Raw genomic sequence first — 21,247 nt, 5'->3', positions numbered from 1 at the left:
TCTTGATTGCTAATGGTGCCATGCATGGTAAGTAAATGTTTATGTGTGAAACTTTTGACAAATTTTAACTTTTTATAATAGATTTATACCTATTTCATAGTAGTACATGATAAAACAGACTCATACCTACATATATTTTATGTATTCATGACATAGTTTTTTTAATGTTTTCAATATTTCTTTCTTTTTTTAATTATACTTTAAGTTCTAGGGTACATGTGCAGAATGTGCAGTTTTGTTACATACACGTGCCATGGTGGTTTGCTGCATCCATCACCCCGTCATCTACATTAGGTATTTCTCTTAATGCTATCCCTCCCCAACCCCACCCCGCAACAGGCCCCAGTGTGTGATGTTTCCCTCCCTGTGTCCATGTGTTTCAATATTTCCATGCTAAGAGAGTCATCTGTGAGTTGTTTCAAATTGTCAAAAGTCTCCAAAAAAAAAAAAGTCCCATAAGTTTATTGAAAACCTTCTGTGTACAAGTAGACTATAACAATTCAAACTCATGTTGTTTGAGGCAACTGTATTTCTATGTACGTGTATTCAAGTGAATGCTTAGCAAAAGGTAATGTGGTTACTTCAAGGAAAGGGGCTGGGATAGGGCACAGGAAGGAGGAATTCAGCCTTTTTTGTAGTCTTAGGATTTCCGCTAGCAATATATATTAGTGCATCCCTTTTGAGAGGTATTCACACCAATGAGGAAAATGAGGGAAGAATGGGGGAAGAGGAATTTTGTAGAGCAGGCTTTTGCAAGATGAGGAGGAGGTTTTCAACGGGTTGTGATAGTGGCATACATTCCAGAATGGAGGAAAAGCCAGGAGAAAAAAAAATGGCGGCATAAACCGGAAAGAGACACCAGGTTTGCGTTGTGCTTTATAATTTACAAAGCACTACGGCATTTCATGTAAGCACTGCTGTCGTGTAAATGGTTTAAATCATCCATTCTGGATTTGAATCCCAGCTCTGCTAGTAGCTAGCTGTGTGACTTTGGACAATTAACCCAAATTCTCATCTCTAAGTTGAGCAAATACTGGAACATAATTTATAGCAATGTCTTGACTATAAACCAAAAAGCAGAGAAAAACCTGAAGCATGGGGGCCCGCTTAGGGCATTCTCAGCTGTGCTAACCTACTCTGAAATTTCGGATAATTTTTTTTCACATAAAACACCATATTTTTCCATTTTCTATCATAGAAATCATCACTATTTTTATCTAAATAATGTCTTTGCCATGCTCTTTCCCCGGGATGCCGTGTTGTAAAATGGTAAGGAACCAAGAATGTCTTGAAGTCTGCACTAGACAAGCATATACATTGCATCAAGCAGGGACATTTCTCTAACGCACAGGGGACTGATCAAGGAAGAGCGTTATAAAGAAGCTTTTAACACACCCTTTTCTTTTTCTTTCTGATTTGCCACAGACTGCTTTTCCTCTCCTAAGTGAAGGAAATGGGGAAAATAACAGATGAAAATTCGTAAGGCAAGTCAGCTACTAAAGAGAAAATCATGCCCAGAAAAGAAAACAGACTTTCTCCCAGTGTGTCTGCAGGTGAGACTGAAGTCAGTCATGGTGTTTAATATTTTAACAAGAATGTGGGCATAAATAACATCATTACAAAATTTGATTCCATAAACCAGAAAGGTTATGCCTGCGAGTTTTTGCATGATTAGGCTTTGGGAGAATGAAGAAGGAAAGGGATAGAAATGTCATCAGAATTTGAATTGTATCATCTCAGAATTACAGAAAACAAATGGTGAGTCAGTAGAGCATAAGAATTAGTCTTTCAATATCCCAAGGGGTGTTTTATGTTTAGAAAAAAACCATATACATTGTTAACAATTAAGGAAGTACCTTACATGAATTATGCATGTAGAAACTGAATCTTCCAAAGTCTAAATGGAAGATTTACTGATCCATAAGACTAAGGGTTAAGTTTTGAGTTAGCATCGGTTTATTTTTGCCATTACTGTTCTCGTACATTCTGCGATAGCCACTCCTCAGTTCAGGCAAAAGTTCTGTGTTATCGAAAGCTCCTTTTTATCTAAAAATCTCTTTAAGGACCTGTGCAGCCAATTACAAATAAATTGATTAATTTGCAAAGATATTGATTAAAAATATTAAATGAGAAACTCAGCGAGTATTTCTCTGCTTAAAATCTCTCAAGTATGCATACATATTGACACAAAGCTACTTTGCTAAAAGTTGTATCTCAAGCTCTTATAAAAATATTTATATTATAAATTTGTTTATGCACCACATACACTCAGTCTGTCCTTGCACCCCTGCCCTAAGACATTCTTTCCCACTTCTACTATTCCTGTATTTACAAACCCAGGAGCTTCTTCGAGAGTCTCAGGTGTCTAGCTGGGCACAGTGGCTCACACCTGTGATCCCAGCACTTTGGGAGGCTGAAGCAGAAGGATCACTTATGCCCAGGAGTTCGAGACCAGCCTGGGCAACATGGTGAAACCTCATCTCTACTCCAAATACAAAAATTAGCCAGCACTAGTGGTGTACACCTGTAGTCCCAGCTACTCAGGGGCTGAGATAGGAGAATCACTTGAACCCGGGAGGTGGGGTCGCTGCAGTGAACTGAGATCATGCCACTGCCCTCTAGCCTGGGCAACAGAGCAAGACTTTGCCTCACAAAAAGCGTCTCAGGTTTCTCAGTGGTACTAGATTCCAAGGGAGGCTGGAGAACTCTTTTAGCCTGTGTCTCCTTAGCATCCTTGATTTCTGGCTTTGCCTGTCACAAGGCCCTCTCCATTGCAGGGCCAAAGCATAAAAGCTCCTAGAGCAATGGTTATATTATACATGACACTTAGTGACTAATAGGTCCTGCTGTCATTATCAAAAGCATCTTTGAACGTCTCTTGCCAGAGGAGGTATATAACACAGAGTGTTTGCTCTATTGGTCTGTGTTTCAGTGGCTGGCCTGGGAAATTTTTCTGGAGCAGTAGAGTCCTTAAAAGAATTTTAAGTTCATAGTATGACTAGATCTGGGTATCACCAAGTTGACTTGTGTGATCCATCCTAAATCAAGCCATATTGTGAAGTAGCTGGTCCAGGACCTTTCAGAATCTAGACCTCACATGATCAAGGACCCAATTTGATCTCATTGGAATCAGAAAAGTCCTGCACAAACTCAGCCACACATGATAGCCACAGGTCTAGCTGATCGTTTTAGATGCTTATTCTTGTTTGTGATGGGTATACCTTGAGAGTATATGCGTGTCTTTATAGAATCATTTTCCTCCTGGGTACAAAAGCAGACGCACTCACAGCACATGCTCTAACAATAATGAGGAAAAAAAACATGCACTTAGGGAGAAAAGATTGGAGTTCGAATTTAGGCTCCTTATTCACCTGCATATATCTTGGACAAAACTATTAATCACTGTGAACTTCAGTTACTTCAACTGTAAAATGAAGATAATGCCACCTGCCTACATTTTAAGTTCATGGAAAAGCTCAAATTTGGTAATAATTGTGAAAATGTTTTGTAATACACAAAAAATACACACATATATATTTGGAATGACTCATGTCTTATTATTAGTATTATTATTTTCCATGTTGATAAGCATACTAGAGCATCTTAAACGTCATTTAGTACAATCCTCCTAAAACATATGTGCATGAAAATCACCTGGTGATTCTGCTAAAATGCAGATTCTGACTTAGTAGGTCTGGCAAGGGACCCCAGAGTGTAATTCTAATAAGCTCCCAAGTGATAAGAATACTGCTAGTGTGAAGCCTCCAATCTATGTAGCAAGGACTCAATACAACCTCGGACCCTTAAAAATGATCACTGTATAAAATGGCTCCATATATGACTCTGAGAGGAAGCATCTGAACTTCTTAGGTTATTTATTTTATTTTGAACATAAAGGCAGCTTTTAGTTTGCATTGATTGCACATGCAGAGGGCACAGGAGTCTGTTAGGTAACCTCAGTTGCAGACTATTGGATTCTACTACCATAAACAATAAATGCAATCAAGCAATACTGATGAATGTCTTCTATACATTTCTTTCCCTTTAGAGATTTCACCCTGCCTAAATACTCGGCTACCCTTTAGAGAAAATTCAATTTGGCAACTCATTCTTGGCAGTCCTGAGAAATTATTTCCAGCAGAGAAGAGTTATGGCTGGATGGCCTGAGAGGGGGCCTTACCTTACACATGTCCACCAGACCCAGCAGCTTCTCAGCAGCTGTGCTCACTGTGAAATTCATCTTTGTCACAAATAGCAAATCACATGCTATGGAATATCACAATCTCATTATGGGATGTCATCTCACAGCACAAATACATTATTTTCACCAGATTTACAGACAGTGCAGCCCACATCACAGCATGTGATGGATGGGCTCTATCTGGATGTATTTGGGTGTGTGATTTATACATGGCAGGATCCTGACAGACGGGGTCTGCAGCCATCCCCGCAAGGGCTCTGAAGAAGGTTTCTCCTTCACGGTCTCTTAAACACAAAACCCACTGTTTGGAAAATGTTGTTGCATCTACGTTAAGAGGAAGAAATAGGGACAGCCCCAATCACCTCCCTGTCACACTTCCTTTCCTTCTTCTGTATTTGAATTTAGACAACAAGGAAACTGGTAAAATTCACACTCAACCTCATGGGATGGACCCACAGTAAAATCTCCGGTTTTAAATTCCATTCTACAGAAAAGCTGTCATTTAACAGGCATTGTATCTTGCACAAGAAGCACCTTGCTATAGTATTTTGGAATTTTTTTCTATTTTTGAGATGGAATCTCACTCTGTCATCCAGGCTGGAGTGCAATGGCACAGTCTCGGCTCACTGCAAACTCACTCTCCTGGTTTCAAGCAATTCTTTTGCCTCAGCCTCCCGAGTAGCTAGTATTATAGGTGCATGCCACCAAGCCCAGCTAATTTTTTTTTTGGTGGGAGGTTAGGGGGATGGAGTTTCATTCTTGTTGCCCAGGCAGGAGTGCAATGGCATAGTCTCGGCTCACTGCAACCTCCGCCTCCTGGGTTCAAGCAATTCTCCTGCCTCAACCTCCCAAGTAGCTAGCTGGGATTACAGGTGCCCACCACCATTCCTGGCTTTTTTTTTTTTTTTTTGTATTTTTAGTAGAGAGAGTTTCACCATGTTGGCCAAGCTGGTCTTGAACTCCTGATCTCATGTGATTCGCCTATCTCAGCCTCCCAAAGTGCTAAGATTACAGGCATGAGCCACTGCCTCCATCCCAACCCAGCTAATTTTTGTATTTTTAGTAGAGATGGGTTTTCCCATGTTGGCTAGGCTGGTCTTGAACTCCTGACCTCAGGTGATCGTCTTGCCTCAGCCTTCCAATGTGTTGGGACTACAGTTATGAGCCACTGCACCCGACCTAATTTTGGAATTTCTATGGTGAGCAAACAATCTTCCCTAGGTAATAAGATAGAAAATAATTACTTGTCATTTTACTTATGGCCAGTTTATAGTCTCAAAAAGAGAGAACCAAATATTCCGGAGAAATGGAACAGTATAATATCACAATGAAAAATATTCATTTAAAGGGGATCTAAAAGACTCTCACATCTTTCATTCAATGCTTTAGTCAGTTCCTTACAGTATGGTTGGCTAATCTCTGCTTGAATACCTGGAATATTGGGAAGATCATAATCTTCAGAAAAAAAATATTTTTACTTCTGAAAGATTTGAGCTATAAGAAACTTTTTATACATATTGAGTCTGTGTCTTTAATTTCCTACTGATACTAGTTCCAAGTCTCAGGGGCTCACAAACTAAGTCTATTTTATCATCTTCCTAGCCTTCCACCTCTCTGAATTCTACTTCCACCAACAATATCTCTAATGCTATATTGGTGAATGAAATTTTGCAGGGTGCAGTGGGAAAAAAAAGAATTTTATGAAGGAGTAGCATTATGTTCATGTTTAATTTTTAATTTTTTTCAAATTTGTGCTTATCAGAGAGAGAGAAAGAGAATAACGAACAAGAACAGCAAGCAAGAGAAAAAGCAGTAACATCCTAAACAATGTTGATGATTCTGCCTACCATCTTCCCCAGTGAGTGTATATACCAGCATAAGATGATACTCTATTTCCTCTGCTGGCTCAGTTCCCAGGTGTCTCCCACAGTATAGACAGCTTACCACACTGAACGTAATTTAAGTATTTTATATGATTTTTTGTATAAAACATGGCACCTAAGCATGAGCCAACCACTTTATTTGGCTATCCACTAAGAAATAGCAATCATTTCCATCTTTGGAGAAAATCTCACTGTATTAAACCTATTGAGAGGTGGCATATTGGCCTCTAGCATAGACTGTTCCTAGAAAATAATTAAAGAAAATTTTGGCTCCGTGTAAGTGATGTATTGTGCCACACTGAATTTAGTATCTATGCTTTGTGTCTTTTTCCACAAGCATGGAAGTTATTCCAGGGAGTACATTATGTCTAACCTCTCAAGTTCTCTTTTTAAGAGGAAATACACAGGTCTCACTCGCTTCGGACTGACATTTTGTGATTTTTGATAACTTGTATGGTGTGGCAGGAAAGCATGTGTGATCAAAGGCTATTTGACCTTAGATGGTGCCACAAGAGGAGTAATATTGGCTTCTCCAGTTTCTTAAGGAGGGCAGCAATTCATTTAATTTTGGGAAGAGAGAAGCAAACCAAAGCCTCATTCCATAGCCAAGGTAAATATAGACCTTTAGGAGAAGGGATCAGGTGTTTCCTATGAGTTTACCTGTTAGTAACACAGAAATTAAGTGCCCACTTTTATTTCTGTAGCAAATGACAATCTTTACACTATTTTTTACATCCAGGAGTCTTATTAGTGTCTATAGTTGAACAGGTTTTATCAGACTAAGCAAATATTCTAAACTAAGTATGTTAGTTTTCTACTGCTGCTATAACAAATTACCCAAACTTACTGACTTAAAACAACATGAATTTATTACTTCATAGTTCAGGAATGTCAGGAGTCCAAAAACAGGTATTATAGACTAAATTCAAGGTATCAGCTGAGCTGTGTTCCCTCAAAAGGCTTTAGGATGTTGCTTTTCCCAGCTTCGAAAGGTTGTCTACCATCCCTGATTTATGAGCTCCTTTCAAGAATAGCATCATGTGCCTCCCAGCCTGTCTCCACATCTCTGAATTTCCTGCCTCGCTCTTATAAAGACCCTTATGATTACACTGGTCCCATCAGTTAATTCAGGATAATCCCACCAGTTCAAGATCCTTAATCTGATCATGCCCACAAAGTCCATTTTGCCGTACGAGACAACTCGTTCACAGGTTTGGGGATTTGAATGTGAGCTTCTTTGGGGTTGGAGGGGGCACATTATATAGCCACCACGCTAAGTTAAAGCAGGTGGAATTCTGCATTTTCTAATATAAGTGTGTCTTTCCTAATCTATAAAGCATGGTAAGGAGAGAAAGACATATTTGACACAGAGTCTGATGTTAGCACTTATTGTCCCACTGCCTAGCTGTGTGATTTGGGGCAAGCCATTTTCAGGGCTGGGACTAAGGTGAGATGAATTACCTAGGGCACACGACTTAAGGTAGCACCCCCACTCAGGTGCCAACCTGTACTTGCACAACCCTGAGAGTGAGTGCCTCCTTAAATTTCAAGCTCTGGGAGCCTGACATGCCTCATCCTATGCCCTGCATCACTTTATCTGTTTATGCCTTGGTTTCCTCATCTGTAAAATTAGGGTACAAAGTTGATAATCACTGCTCCTTTTTAATCTTGCTTTTCTTGTTTTATTTTATAAAAAAATAAATAAACGAATTAGTGGACATGAAAGCATTTTAATAGCACAGTGTCATGCATAAATTAATAACAACTAAGATTTTGTTTAAAGTATGAGGATCGGTAAGTGATACTTTCTATTTTTCACCCAATTAATATAATAGTTAATTTATGTAAAACAAAAAAGTATGAATGAATATGTTTATAAAGATAAATTAGGAATGTAAGAATGTATTCATTTAGGAACTGTTCATTCAGGACAACGGTTTTTCAGTCTTAGCAATACTTCGTCATCACCTGGGGAGCTTTACAAAGTGCTGATGCCTGGGTCTTACCCCAGAGAACTTCATTTAATTGGTGTGGGGTACAGCTTGGGCATTGGAATTTTTTAAATTCCCCAGCTGACTCTAACGTGCAGCCAAGGTTGAGAACCCCTGGTTAATGACTACTTTTAGAAGCCTCTGAAATGTGTTTTGAATTGATTTAAATTTCATGGAGGGTATAGCACACACATTTGCTGCCTACAGAATGTATTCCATAGAATCAAAGTGACAGGCAAAATTCAGAAGATTGTATTCTGATTCAAACATAAAACCTTTCTGTTAACAATAGGAGACATCTAAATATCGCAATCCAAGTAAATTCTTGTTTTTAACAACAACAAAAAAGTACTGTGGGCAAGTTAAGAAAAAAAAAAGAGAACAACCAGATAAAGTGTCTCCGGTATAGATTAAATCCTATCTAATACAGTGGTGTTTTTTTGTTGTTGTTGTTGTTGTTTTTTTATCTTGACCAAGGCAACGGTTCGAGATCTTGACTGACCATTAGAATCATCTGGGGAGCTTTTAAAATCCTAGTATCCTAGCTGCATCTCAGATCGATCAAGTTGAAATCTCTGCAGGTGAGACCCAGCATCAGAATTTTTGTAAGCCTCCCCAGGTGACTTCCATGTGCCAGCAAAGTCAGAACCCATAGCCTAATTAACTTAAGCTCAGAATCAATCCAACCAACATTTATTGAGAACAGGCCATCGTCAGGGATTGCAAGAAGATGCTCTCTACCTCAAAAGGCACTGAGTCTAACACTGGTGAACAAACGTGGTGACACACAGTTAATAAAGGTAAGAGCAGGAAGCAGTGGGAGCACAGAGGAAAACAAGCATGCAGCAACTCCCTGGACAAGGCGCAGGCGAGAGGAATCAACCAGACAACTAAAGGGATCAGCAAGAGATTCTGCGAAGCTAAGATGTGAACTGGGTTGCTGTGAGATGGGAACTGATAGGAGAACGCATGGCATGTGCAAAGCGCAGAGGCCTACGTGAAACAAATTGCCTAGTCACATAGGATTGCTGATTTTCTAAGTTAGAATAGGATTATTTAAACAGTGCCTGATTGCATAAAGAGCATTTTAGCGTTCATCAGGTCATTTAAACACAATTCTTGAAATACTACTCAGCAATAAAAGGGACCAAACTTCAATACACACAAACAAGAAAGAAAGATAAATCTCAAGGAAATCATGCTCAGTAGGAAAGGCCAATCTCAAAACTATATTGTGTGAAATCATCTATATAACATTCTTGAAATAACAGAATTCTAGTGATAGAACAGATCAAAGGTATCTAGGAGTTAAGGATGAGGGAAGTAGCCGGATGTAGTGGCTCACGCCTGTAATCCCAGCACTTTGGGAGGCTGAGGTGGGTGGATCACCTGAGGTGAGGGATTCAAGACCAGCCTGGCCAACATGGGGAAACCCTGTCTCTACTAAAAATACAAAAAGTTAGCCAGCCATGATGGCGGGCTCTGGTAATCCCAGCTACTCAGGAGGCTGAGGCAGGAGAATCACTTGAACCCAGGAGGCAGAGGTTGCAGTGAGCCAACATCATGCTGTTGCAATCAGCCTGGGCAACAAGAGTGAAACTCCAACTCAAAAAAAAAAAAAAAAAAAAAAAGATATTAAAAAAAAAGGATGAGGGAAAGAGGAAAAGAGGTGAGTTGTGAGTATAAAAGGGTAGAAGGAAAGGGATAATTATAGTGAGAGATTACTTCTGTATCTTAATTCCAATGGCTATATCAATCTACATGTGAAAAAAGGGTGTACAGCTGTACACTCACATTGTGCCCATGTCAATTTCCTAGTTTCGATGTTGTGTTATAGTTAAATAGGATGGAACCAATGGTGAAAACTGAGGGAAGGACGCACTGGACTTCTCTGTACTATGTTTGCAACTTTGTGTAACTCTGTAATTATTTCAAAATAAAGTTTTTCTTTAAAAGAGACAATAAAATATAAGATGAAATGGATTGTTATCCAAAAAAGCCTTACAATTCGAATATTACTATATGACTCAAAAGGTAGTTTAGGACCCAGAAAAGAGAAAAAATGCTCAGTTTTTTTCTTTTTTTTCTTTTTAAAAATTTCTTTATTCTTCCCTTATTTCTTTTTCTCATCGTCTCTGTATCTTTTGTTTACCTTCCATTCTCTTGCTTTCTCTTTTTTCTCCTCCAATATTAATCTCTTCCTCAAAATTACAGCTTAAATAAGACATTTATTATTTATTTATAAATAATAATAAAAGACCTAAGTGATGAAGAAAAACTAGTGATGTTCCCGTAAGTCTCTATTGTTATTAGGCTACAGGCCCATTCTGAAAATTTAGCTTACAATTTACGCAGCAGGAGACTCACATGCTGCTTTATTAATATGCTCACTTAAGGCTAAAATAAGAGCCAAATAACATCTCAGTTACAACCACTTTGAGTTGCTTTAGTCTAATGGTGATATACCGGCAACAAAGAACTAAGCTTTGGAATAAGGATGAAAAATGCAGCTTAGAGTTTAGAGATTAGAAAGTTTCTATCTTTACAGACATTGATTTCAGACTGATATTTTAAATTATGTTTTGCATACAATTTGTTCATATAACAAGAATAAGATGGTCTTCTATGGTGAGAATATCTGTATTAGCCTCACTAGTATATATAATACATTTAGGTACTTCTGTTGTAGCTAAATGCTCTTGAGAAATTAGCTACTTTTTAAAAAATCACAATTTTCTTTTGATTTCCATTTTAATAGCAAAAATAAGTTTGTTCTAGCAGTTCTTGCCAACCCTAATGCATAATGAGAAGTGGGTTGGTTAGGAGATCCTCCAAGGGTAGGCAGCCAGGCTCAGGCTGCCATCTGAGCTCGGGGCCTGAGTAAAGATTCCCTGCTCTTCCCATTCAATGACTGGTTCTTGACAATAGACAGATGCTGAAATTCAAAGGCCTCAGCACCTTCTCAATGAGACACCAGTGCTGTAAATAAATCATTTCTTGATCTTTAAATGCCGTTTGTACTTCCAAGCATGAAACATACACCTGAAATTATTGAAAGGGATAAATGGAATTTGTTCAAGCAACAAAAATAAATGGAGCTTTGTTCTTTTATAAAGATAATTACATACTTCAGAAAAGCTAAAAATACCTTTAATTGGAGAGAATATGAATATCCCTTAAGGAAAAAGAAGTAGCTAATTGTACTAAGCAATTTAATGAGATTATCACATACCTTAATGGTTCTGGAGACACCATGGCCTTTCTTTTTTAACTGTGAGAGAAATTTGTACATTTGCTAATTTACACAAAGTGGATAATGCACCAAAATGGGTTTTTGAAAAGCTACTCTATTAAGTTCTTCCAACTCAAAGTGACCAAATAAAGTCAAATCACAACAAATCTAGAAAAGTAAGTTGTGAATTTAAAGAGAGGCCTAGCCTTCTTGAAAGTGAAATCTAAAATAGATGTGCTAAGAGTATTTTCAAAAAGTAAAACCCTAGACCAAGTTTCAGATCCTAGGATGTGTGGAGCAGTCCCTCATGAATATGTATCGTTTTTCTATTATTATTATTTTATTTTGAGACGGCGTCTCACTCTGTCACTCAGGCTGGAGTGCGGTGGCATGATCTTGGCTCACTGCAACCTCCACCTCCTGGGTTCAAGTGATTCTCCTGCCTCAGCCTCGAGTAGATGGGATTACAGGCATGCGCCATCACACCCGGCTAATTTTTTTGTATTTTTAGTAGAGACACGGTTTCACTGTGTTAGCCAGCATGGTCTCAATCTCCTGACCTCACAATCCACCCACCTCTGCCTCCCAAAGTGCTGGGATTATAGGCGTGACTCACCATGGCCGGCCTCATGCATGAGTTTCTTGCTGGTGGCAACATAATATTATTTGATGTGGAACCAGACTAGAGAGCTTGGAGGACACAGAAGACAAACTCATTGTAGAACTCTAAAACCTGACGGGGACTTCAGTGTTTCTCCTGTCACCTGCTTCCCAGCTCTTCTTACTCAGTTACCCTCAATTCTCTCTGGTCCTCACCCAGTGCTCTTCTGTGTCTGGACCTTTCCTGCAATGAGTATTATGCCCACTGGAAAGATATCCTTCATTTAGCCGGCATCTATTTGTTGAGCATCTACTATATGCGAGGGACAGAGGAAAAGATAAACATAATCCCTGTCTTGATGTAACTTAACTGTAAGTGGGGGAGATACATAATAAACCAGCAAACAAATAATTACACAAGATCCAAATTTGGATTCTAAGAGCTATGAAGAAAATCAATAAGCAATATGATAGAAAGTAGATGAGCAGACTCATTGAATGAATACTCTTAAGCATAAAAAAGTGGGCTCTTCACTTTTCTTCATTTCACTTGAGTGTTATTTGAATTTTTATAAGAAAAATACACAATGCATAATTGTAATGTTTTACATAATATTTAAGCCAGTAAGTCCTACCCATTAACCTAAAATAAAAAATGAAATTTTACTCCCTTATTACAGAAAAAGAAACCAAGGACCAGAAGTTAAAGGACACTTTATTGAAATTGCATGGCTGATTGAGAATGAACCCAGGTTTCCTGATGAGCTGGGATACTGGCTTCTAGAGAGGTCAGCATGCTGATATCCTTTGCATGTGTGAATGTTTTGTTTAATTTATTAAATCTATATCTGGTAGCAAGGTGTGGATTTTGAGGATAAGGTGTATGGAACTATTCTCTATATAAAGAATAAATGTATATTTTTCTATAGTTGTGGGAGTAAAAAGGGATGGATCTGGGGAATTTAGAGTGGCTAAAGAGTTCTTGAATAAGCAGGAACTCACTAAGAACAGGAAGGACTGATGGAAAGCTGGGATCTCTCTCTCGTCCTTCCTTTCACATAGGTGTGCACACACACAAACACATACCTCACAACCCAGGTAGAAAGAGGCCCTAACAATGTGGGTAAAATGATGGATGGATAGACACATGTCCTAAAAAAAATAGCCAACTTCAAAGACCCATCTCCCTCACCATCACATCCTGAGAGATAATGCCTCTGCATGACACCACTCAATAAATGATAACCTTCAGGTATAATGAAGTGAAAAGTAACCTGAGTCAGGATTTTCTGTGGCCACAATTTAATGAACATGGAAATGTAGAAGTGTCCTTCAGGAAGTAGAAGAGAGAATAAAAGAGTGTGTCTCTTTGGTTTGGGGTTCTTTGTTTTGTTTTAGAGGTTTTTTACATTACCTTTCATTTAGTGTGTGACAGGTTCTTTAAAGTAAAAAATAAGATATTGTATCTGCTGCACTGATTCCAGCTAGTTTATCAGGACAATTATTGTGGGGGGCTGGGAGTGGGACTTCTCTCCTGCCCTTCCTCAAGGAGAAGTCTTCAGGACCATGGAAGCCCTGTCCCGCCTCCACTCTTTACTTACTCCTCCCTATGGAGAAAAGGGCTGTGTCTGATTGGTTGGGACTAAGAAATAAATCTACATAATCTTGGCCCTTTATCTATTTTTTTCACTTTGAGATCTGATCTTTCTGCAGGAAGCATGCACCTGCTCTGTTTCTCAATGCCTTGAGTTTTACAAAGGCAGGCACAGAGCAGGGGTGCTGTGATTAAGTCTTGCTACTTCTGAGATTCAGTATTAGTAAGCCTCCTAGCCTATAAATTGAAACTGCATTTTCCAACATCAACTTCATTGGTAAGAAAAATAGTATGTTGGCTCCCAACCTACCTTACTCTTGAGGATTATTTTCCTTTTGGTTTAGAACCCAAGTGCACAAGAAGGGTACTATTTATTGGACCCTGTCAAATCTCAATAACTATACATGGAATGGCAGGGAAACAGCCCTCTGGTCAAATTGAGTTTGGTGATGATGACTTGGGACCTTGTAGGAGCATGCTACCTGATACCAGTCTAGCAAGAATTATTCAAGTCAGAAGACAATCAGTATTTTATTTTTGCTTTTCTTGAACAAATATTATAGAAATAAATAGATTGCTATTAATAAAGATTTGTGTGCACTTAATATAATTAAATATTTTTGTTGCAATGAAAACAAATTATTCCACCTGGATGGGTTTAAGTCTGAGAAAAATGTCAGCTTTTCCATCAAGTCAGCCTTGCTGACACCTGCAAGATATGCTTCCTTCTGCCTCAATTCCTAAAACGCTTCTTTCGTATCACTCAAGTTACCACAACGGCATTCTACGGCAGCTGTGAATACATCTTCTCCCCCATTTCCAGTGTTGTTAGCTCCTGCAGCCCAGGAACCTTACCTTATTCATGGCTGTGTGCTTTGCAGTATCTATTATAGAGGCATGCAATTTGTAGATAGCAAGAAAATACAATTTTAAAATGTTTAAAAGCAAGCAGATCATAAACCAAAGGGCTTAGAGTCGGCAAATAATATCAGCTGCTTTTCCTCTGCATAGACATTTAATTAAATATTTAAAAATAAATGGACATCAAGGGCAGCCTTGAAAAGAAGAAGTTTCTAAGAAGCATCCTTGGGACGTTGAGAAAGGTAGAAAGAGGGAGGAATAGTGACTTTTACCCTGTGTAATCTCATGTTTTTCATTTTCTCCTAACCTTGATCACCTATATTTCTCAGGCTCTCAGAAGCCTTTAGCATAATACAGGAACCCACTTCCTTACAAAATCCTCTCCCCCAACCCCCATCACCATCTACAAAGAGTTGCCTTAGGTGAACCTACACATTTCTATCAATGTAGCCTCCTGCCTAGAAAGCCTCTTGAGGTACCTGTCTCAGCCATTCTAGCTGCCTTGATCCTTAACTGAGGCTTCTAACCCCTTTCTCACAGGCTCCCAAAGCTACATTCTCAAGCTCCCAGATGGCCTTGGGATAATGGGTCCTCACAGAGACTGAGGAAACTGCACCACATCACTTGACTTCAAAGAATGGATATGCTTATGTTTATTGTCTCTCAGAGAACTTTAAGAAAACAGTTTCTTCACCTTCTGCCTGGCGTCTCATCCTTTCTCCTTATCCTTTCTTCCACTAGATATCCTGCAAACCTCTTCCACATTCAGAAGAAACCATCATGAAAATCTGTACTTGGAGATCTCATTTACACACCACCTGTGTCCCCAATGCCCTCAAACAAGAACTCTTGCCACGCCAGCTATTCATTGCTTCAGGCCCTGCCTCATCCTACATTGATTCACTTAAGAAGCAGTGTGCTGACCAGCATGGAGAAACCCTGTCTCTACTAAAAACACAGAATTAACCAGGCGTGGTGGCACATGCCTGTAAACCCAGCTACTTGGGAGGCTGAGGCAGGAGAATCGCTTGAACCCAGGAGGCGGAGGTTGCTGTGAGCAACCTCCATTATGCCAGTACACTCCAACCTGAGCAACAAGAGTGAGACTCCATCTCAAAAAAAAAAAAAAAAGAAAGAAAAAGAAAAAGAAGAAGAAGAGGAGGAAAAGCAGCATGGAGTCTCAGAAGTTCCAGAGAAATCATCCACAATTAACCAGTTAGTCCAGCTCAAAACCTGGGCCTGAGACATTTGCCACTTCCTGTCCCATCGGTGCTCCTATCGGCACGTCACTGCCCAGTTCCACAGCTCAGACTGCACGGCAATGGAGTAGAACTTGATGAGTGAGCATGAGGGTAGAGACAAGAACCCTGGGCTGAATGTGAACTCCATGGTCTCTCACTCGAGTTTCAGTTCTGCCGCTATTTCCTCATGGCCTTGGAAAAGTAAGTAACTTTCTCCACTTGTTCCTCGGCTTTTCCCATTCATACGTAAGGTGGTTAGATCTGGTAATCCCTTTGACGTGCTAAAAATAAATGACAGCTTATATAATAGAAATACTAAATATTAAGTTTGGGGCCCTGGTTACATCTCATTTGATCATTCAGACAGTTCCTATATAATCCCATGTTCGTTCATGCGTTCAAAGCTTGGGTCCATTTAAGATTACACAATCCAAGAAATGCTAATATCAGAAGTCCTGTTCCTGTGTTTTTTAAGACAAGAAAATAACTACTCGTTGCACGCTCACGTGCTGTACAGTAACAAAGCCAGAGGCTGACAATGAACTAAGTGGGACCAATATTTACTATTCCTAGTAGAACAATCAATCCAGTGGTGAAAATTCAGTAGCCAAGGAACTGCTTCTGGTTTCAGCTATGCTTTTTGCCTTGGCTGAGGAAATACACCAAAGCACTGGGTTTTATCTGACACTCAGAGAACTCAGAACTGGAGTTGGCGTTGCAAAGTAGCAAAAATCATTCATTCACTTGAGCTGCAGGAGGCCTATCTATTGTGCAGTCCACAGGTGAAAAATTGCACCCCTTCCCTCCACGAGAAGCTGGGCTCAGATTCATTGCATTAATTTTATTGATCTACGGTCTGTGCAAGGTAAAAGTCCTGTGATTGCATGGCTAACCCTGGTAATACTCTATGCTCCTTGACAGGTTTTCTGATAGGTCTAAGAGTTATTTTCCCCCCAGGCCACACTTAAAGAGCCAACTTGAGCATTTTCATAGGAGCCAGGGGTGCAAGAGATCTAAGGAGTTTCCTGTGTTAACTCTCTTTCCCCAGTACAAGGATTCATATATTCTTAAAACTTCTCTAAGTGTCATCCAACTTAGAGGAACATATTTAAATGGCAAGAAACTCATGATTCTTGCGTCCATCTTTTCCATTTTTGGCTAGCTTCAATGGTTAGAAAGTTCCAAAGAATCGTAAGTCCAAATGTCTTCCTACCTAGGTTGCCTTAACTTATAAACTCTTAGCCCAGCTCCTCACACGTAGCACTTGATAAGCCTTAATTATAACACAGGTATCATACTGAAACAATTCCCTACAGTGCATTAAGACCATGGATGTTGAAGGCAGGCATGCCTAAAGAAAAGTGTAACTTTGGGCAAGGTTTAATTTCCTTATTCATAATAGGTAATAATAGTTCCAACCTTACATATATTGCCTATTAAATGAGATAATGCAAGTCAAATACTTAGTACAGTTGACTGACAGTAAGCACTCAAAATATTTAGCTATTATTAATATTACCATCTGGCAATGTTCTCTTCAATGGAAAAATTATCAGGCATGTACACTGGAAGAAGAATGAAATAACTTGTTGAAATAGATAGCAATAGAAAACCTCTTCCTGATGGCAGAAACTCTTTCTTAGTCCATCTCTCAATCTCTCATGCATAACACACTACTTGGGGTAGGCTACCTAAATATTTATTGAGTTGAACTGAACTAAATTTTCCATTAATGAGGACATACCAAATGTAACATCAAAATATGTTTTCATAGACATTCACATTCTCCTATTAAGCTTTATTTAGAAAATATCTATGGAAAATGAATCAATTAACTGTTAAATCCTCTTTACATAAATCCATTTTTACCCTTCTGCATTAGCCAGGGTTCTCTAGAGGAACAGGACTAATAGGATAGACGTATATATAAAAGGAAGTTTATTAAGCAGTATTGACTCCCACAATCACAAAGTGAAGTCCCACAATAGACTGTCTGCAAGCCGAGGAGCAAGGAAGCTCGTCCAAGTCCCAAAACCTCCAAAGTAGGGAAGCTGACGGTGCAGCCCGTAATCTGTAGCCGAAGGCCTGAGAGCCCCTGGAAAACCACTAGCATAGGTCCAAGAGTCCAAAAGCTGAAGAACTTGGAGTCTGATGTTCGAGGGCAGGAAGCATCCAGCGTGGGAGGAAGATGAAGACCGAAAGACTTAGCCAGTCTAGTCCTTCCATGTTCCTCTGCCTAAGAACCCTAGCTGTGGGAGAGAGATCCAAGATGGCTGATCACTAGCACCTCGGGATTGTAGCTCCCAGTGAAAACGCAAAGAACGAGAGGACGCCACACCTTCACATGCATTCTTGTTGCTCACGCATCAGGAGATTCCCAGCGGAGGAGCCCCACGGGTCACCAGTGCGACTCTTGTGACCGGCGAGGCAGTTTTGCCGGCGTCTCGGAGCATCGGTTCTTGGTGCAGAGTCAGAAAAGCACCATCAATCTTAACGCCGCTGACTTGGTCGGCGCAGTGGGTTGCTCAGATTTCGGCGCTGAGAATCAATAAGTTGGACGTCCGCTCAGAAACCTAATTACAAAGACGGTACTTATAAAGACCAAAGATGGATAAATCTACAACAAAGGGAAGAAAACAGTCAAAAAAGGCTGAGAATACCCAAGATCAAAACGCCTCTTCCTCAGCAGGGGATCCCAGTTCCTCATCAGCAACGAAACAAGGCTTGATGGAGAACGAGTGTGTTCCAATTACAGACGCAGGCTTCAAAACGTGGCTAATAAGAAACTTCTGTGAATTAAAAGAACTTGTTCTAACACAATCTAAAGAAACTAAGAACTTTGAAAAAAGGTTTGACGAAATGTCAACAAGAATACAAAATTTAGAGAGGAAAATAAGTGAATTGATGGAGCTGAAAAACACAATACGAGAACTACGTGAAGTATGCACAAGTTTTAACAGCCGAATTGATCAAGCAGAAGAAAGGATATCAGAGGTCGAAAACCAACTCAATGAAATAAAACAAGAAGACAAGATTAGAGAAAAAAAGGATAAAAAGGAACGAGCAAGGCCTCCAAGAAATATGGGACTATGTGAAAAGACCTAATTTACGCTTCATAGGTGTACCTGAATGTGACGAAGAGAATGAATCCAAGCTGGAAAATATGCTTCAGGATATTATTCAGGAAAATTTTTCCAACTTAGTAAGGCAGGATAATATTCAACTCCAGGTAATACAGAGAACACCACAGAGATATTCCTCAAGAAGAGCAACTCCAAGGCACATAATCGTCAGATTCACCAGGGTTGAAATGAAGGAGAAAATACTAAGGGCAGCTAGAGAGAAAGGTCAGGTTACCCACAAAGGGGACCAATATTCAACATCCTTAAAGAAAAGAACTTTCAACCAAGAATTTCACATCCAGCCAAACTAAGCTTCATAAGTGAAGGAAAAATAAAGTTTTTTTTGTGAACAAGCAAGCGCTCAGAGAATTCATCACCACCAGGCCTGCTTTACAAGAGCTTCTGAAAGAACCACTACACATAGAAAGGAACAAACAGTATCAGCCTTTCTAAAAAATACCAAAAAGTAATATATCATTATTAATTCTAAATTTAAATTGACTAAATTCCCCAATTCAAAGACAGACAGGTAATTTCGACAAAAAACTAAAACTGTATGCTGCATCCAGACCCATCTCACATTCAAGGATACACAAAGACTCAAAACAAGGGATGGAGAGAGACTTACCAACCAACCAGAGAGCAAAAATAAATAAATAAAAAGCAGAAGTTACAACTTTTGCCCCTGATAAAATAGTATTTAAAGCAACAAAGATCAAAAGAAGCAAAGAAGGACATTATATAATGATAAAAGAACCAATGCAACAACAAGAAGAGTTAAAGGTCCTAAATATATACACACCCAACACAGGAATACCCAGACATACAAGACTTATAAAGAGACTTAGACTCCCACACAATAATAGTGGGAGACTTTAACATTAATATTAGACAGATCAATGAGATAAAAAATTAACAACGATGTCCAGGACTTGAACTCAGATCTGGAACAAGTGGACGTAATCAACATTTATAGAGCTCTCCACTTTACACAAAATGTACACTCTTATCAGTACCACATCATACCAACTTAGAAGTTCAAACGAAATGTTGGTTGGCTCCTTATTTGTTACTCTCTTCCCTCATTTTCTTTCATGTCTCCATTATTAAGGACAATTATAGGCATACCCATATTTAGACTGCATTCTAGCCCGGGCAACAAAGCAATACCCCCATTCTCTCTCCCTCTTCCTCTTTCTCTTTCTTCCTCTTCTTTATTCTTTTTCTTATTATTCTTTTTCTCTTGAAAAAAAAAAAAAAAAAAAGAACCCTAGCTGTGCTGGCAGCTGATTAGATGACCACCCAGACTGAGGGTGGGTCTGCTTCTCCCAGTCCACTGACTGAAATGTTAATATCCTTGGGCAACATGGTCACAGACATACCGAGAACAGTACTTCGAATTCTTCTATTCAATCAAGTTGACACTCAATATTAACTATCATATCTTCCTTTATCTTTTCTACATCATTTGGGTTATTGGATCTCCTTTTGCTATTGCTTATGTAGATGGATATCACAATCTGTCATTTCTTTTTTTTTTCTGAGACAGAGTCTTACTCTGTCACCCAGGCTGGAGTGCAGTGGTGCAATCTCAGCTCACTGCAACCTCCACCTTCTGGGTTCAAGTGATCCTCTTGCCTTAGCCTCCTGAGTAGCTGGGACTACAGGTGTGTGCCACCATGCCCAGCTAATTTTTGTGTTTTTAGTGAAAACGGGGTTTTACCCTATTGGTCGGGCTGGTCTCGAACTCCTGACCTCGTGATCTGCCCATCTCGGCCTTTTCAAGTGCTGGGATTACATGCATGAGCCACTATGCCCAGCCTACAGTCTATCATTTCTATCAGTCAATAATCATAGACTTGGAAAAGGCCTCAAAGATTAAGTTCATCTTGTATATTTTACATATATTGAAACTAAGACCCAGTGAGAAGGAGCAACATGTCCAAAGTTACCCAGGTTTTTAATAGTAGAATTAGCACCAGAAGGTCTGGTGCAGTGGCTCATGCCTGTAATCTCAGCACTTTGGATCATGAGGTCAAGAGGTCAAGACCATCCTGGCCAACATGGTGAAACCTTGTCTTTACTAAAAATATAAAAATTAGCCTGGTGTGGTGGTGTGTGCCTGTAATCCCAGCTGCTTGGGACGCTGAGGCAGGAGAATCACCTGAACCTGGGAGGCAGAGGTTGCTGGGAGCTGAGATCGTGCTATTGCACTCCAGCCTGGCAACAGAGTGAGATTCCGTCTCAAAAAATAAAAATAAAAATAAAAAACTAGCACCAGAAAATTATTTCTGACTCCCAAGTTAGAATTCCCTTTGCTCTACCATACTGTTTGCAAATAACGAGAGACTCATCAGTATATGTCATCTTTGGCATTCTGAGCTCTGTTCTGTGAGGGTAATTAGATGTATAGCCTCCCTTTATATTTATTAAAAGTCATTTAGAGATACTGGCTATTCTTTACCCTTCACCTCCCTCTCTCTGGCTATTTCCAGATTTTCAACTGATTACATTTTAAAAAT

At 39.5% G+C, this 21,247-nt stretch overlaps 1 long non-coding RNA gene across 1 annotated transcript; it reads left to right on the top strand.

The window, feature by feature from the left end:
* The first annotated feature begins 205 nt into the window (after positions 1–205).
* LOC141585419 (uncharacterized) lies at positions 206–19,926 on the top strand. The gene is made up of 5 exons (XR_012518871.1): positions 206–294; positions 1,426–1,553; positions 8,553–8,656; positions 12,588–12,695; positions 15,104–19,926. It is a non-coding gene; the product is annotated as an uncharacterized LOC141585419 (long non-coding RNA).
* The last annotated feature ends 1,321 nt before the right edge of the window (positions 19,927–21,247 follow it).

The sequence above is a fragment of the Saimiri boliviensis genome, chromosome 8 (assembly GCF_048565385.1).
Source record: "Saimiri boliviensis isolate mSaiBol1 chromosome 8, mSaiBol1.pri, whole genome shotgun sequence".
NCBI lineage: Eukaryota > Metazoa > Chordata > Mammalia > Primates > Cebidae > Saimiri > Saimiri boliviensis.
Note: the sequence above shows the minus strand (reverse complement) of the source record. Positions and strands in the feature narration are given on the sequence as shown.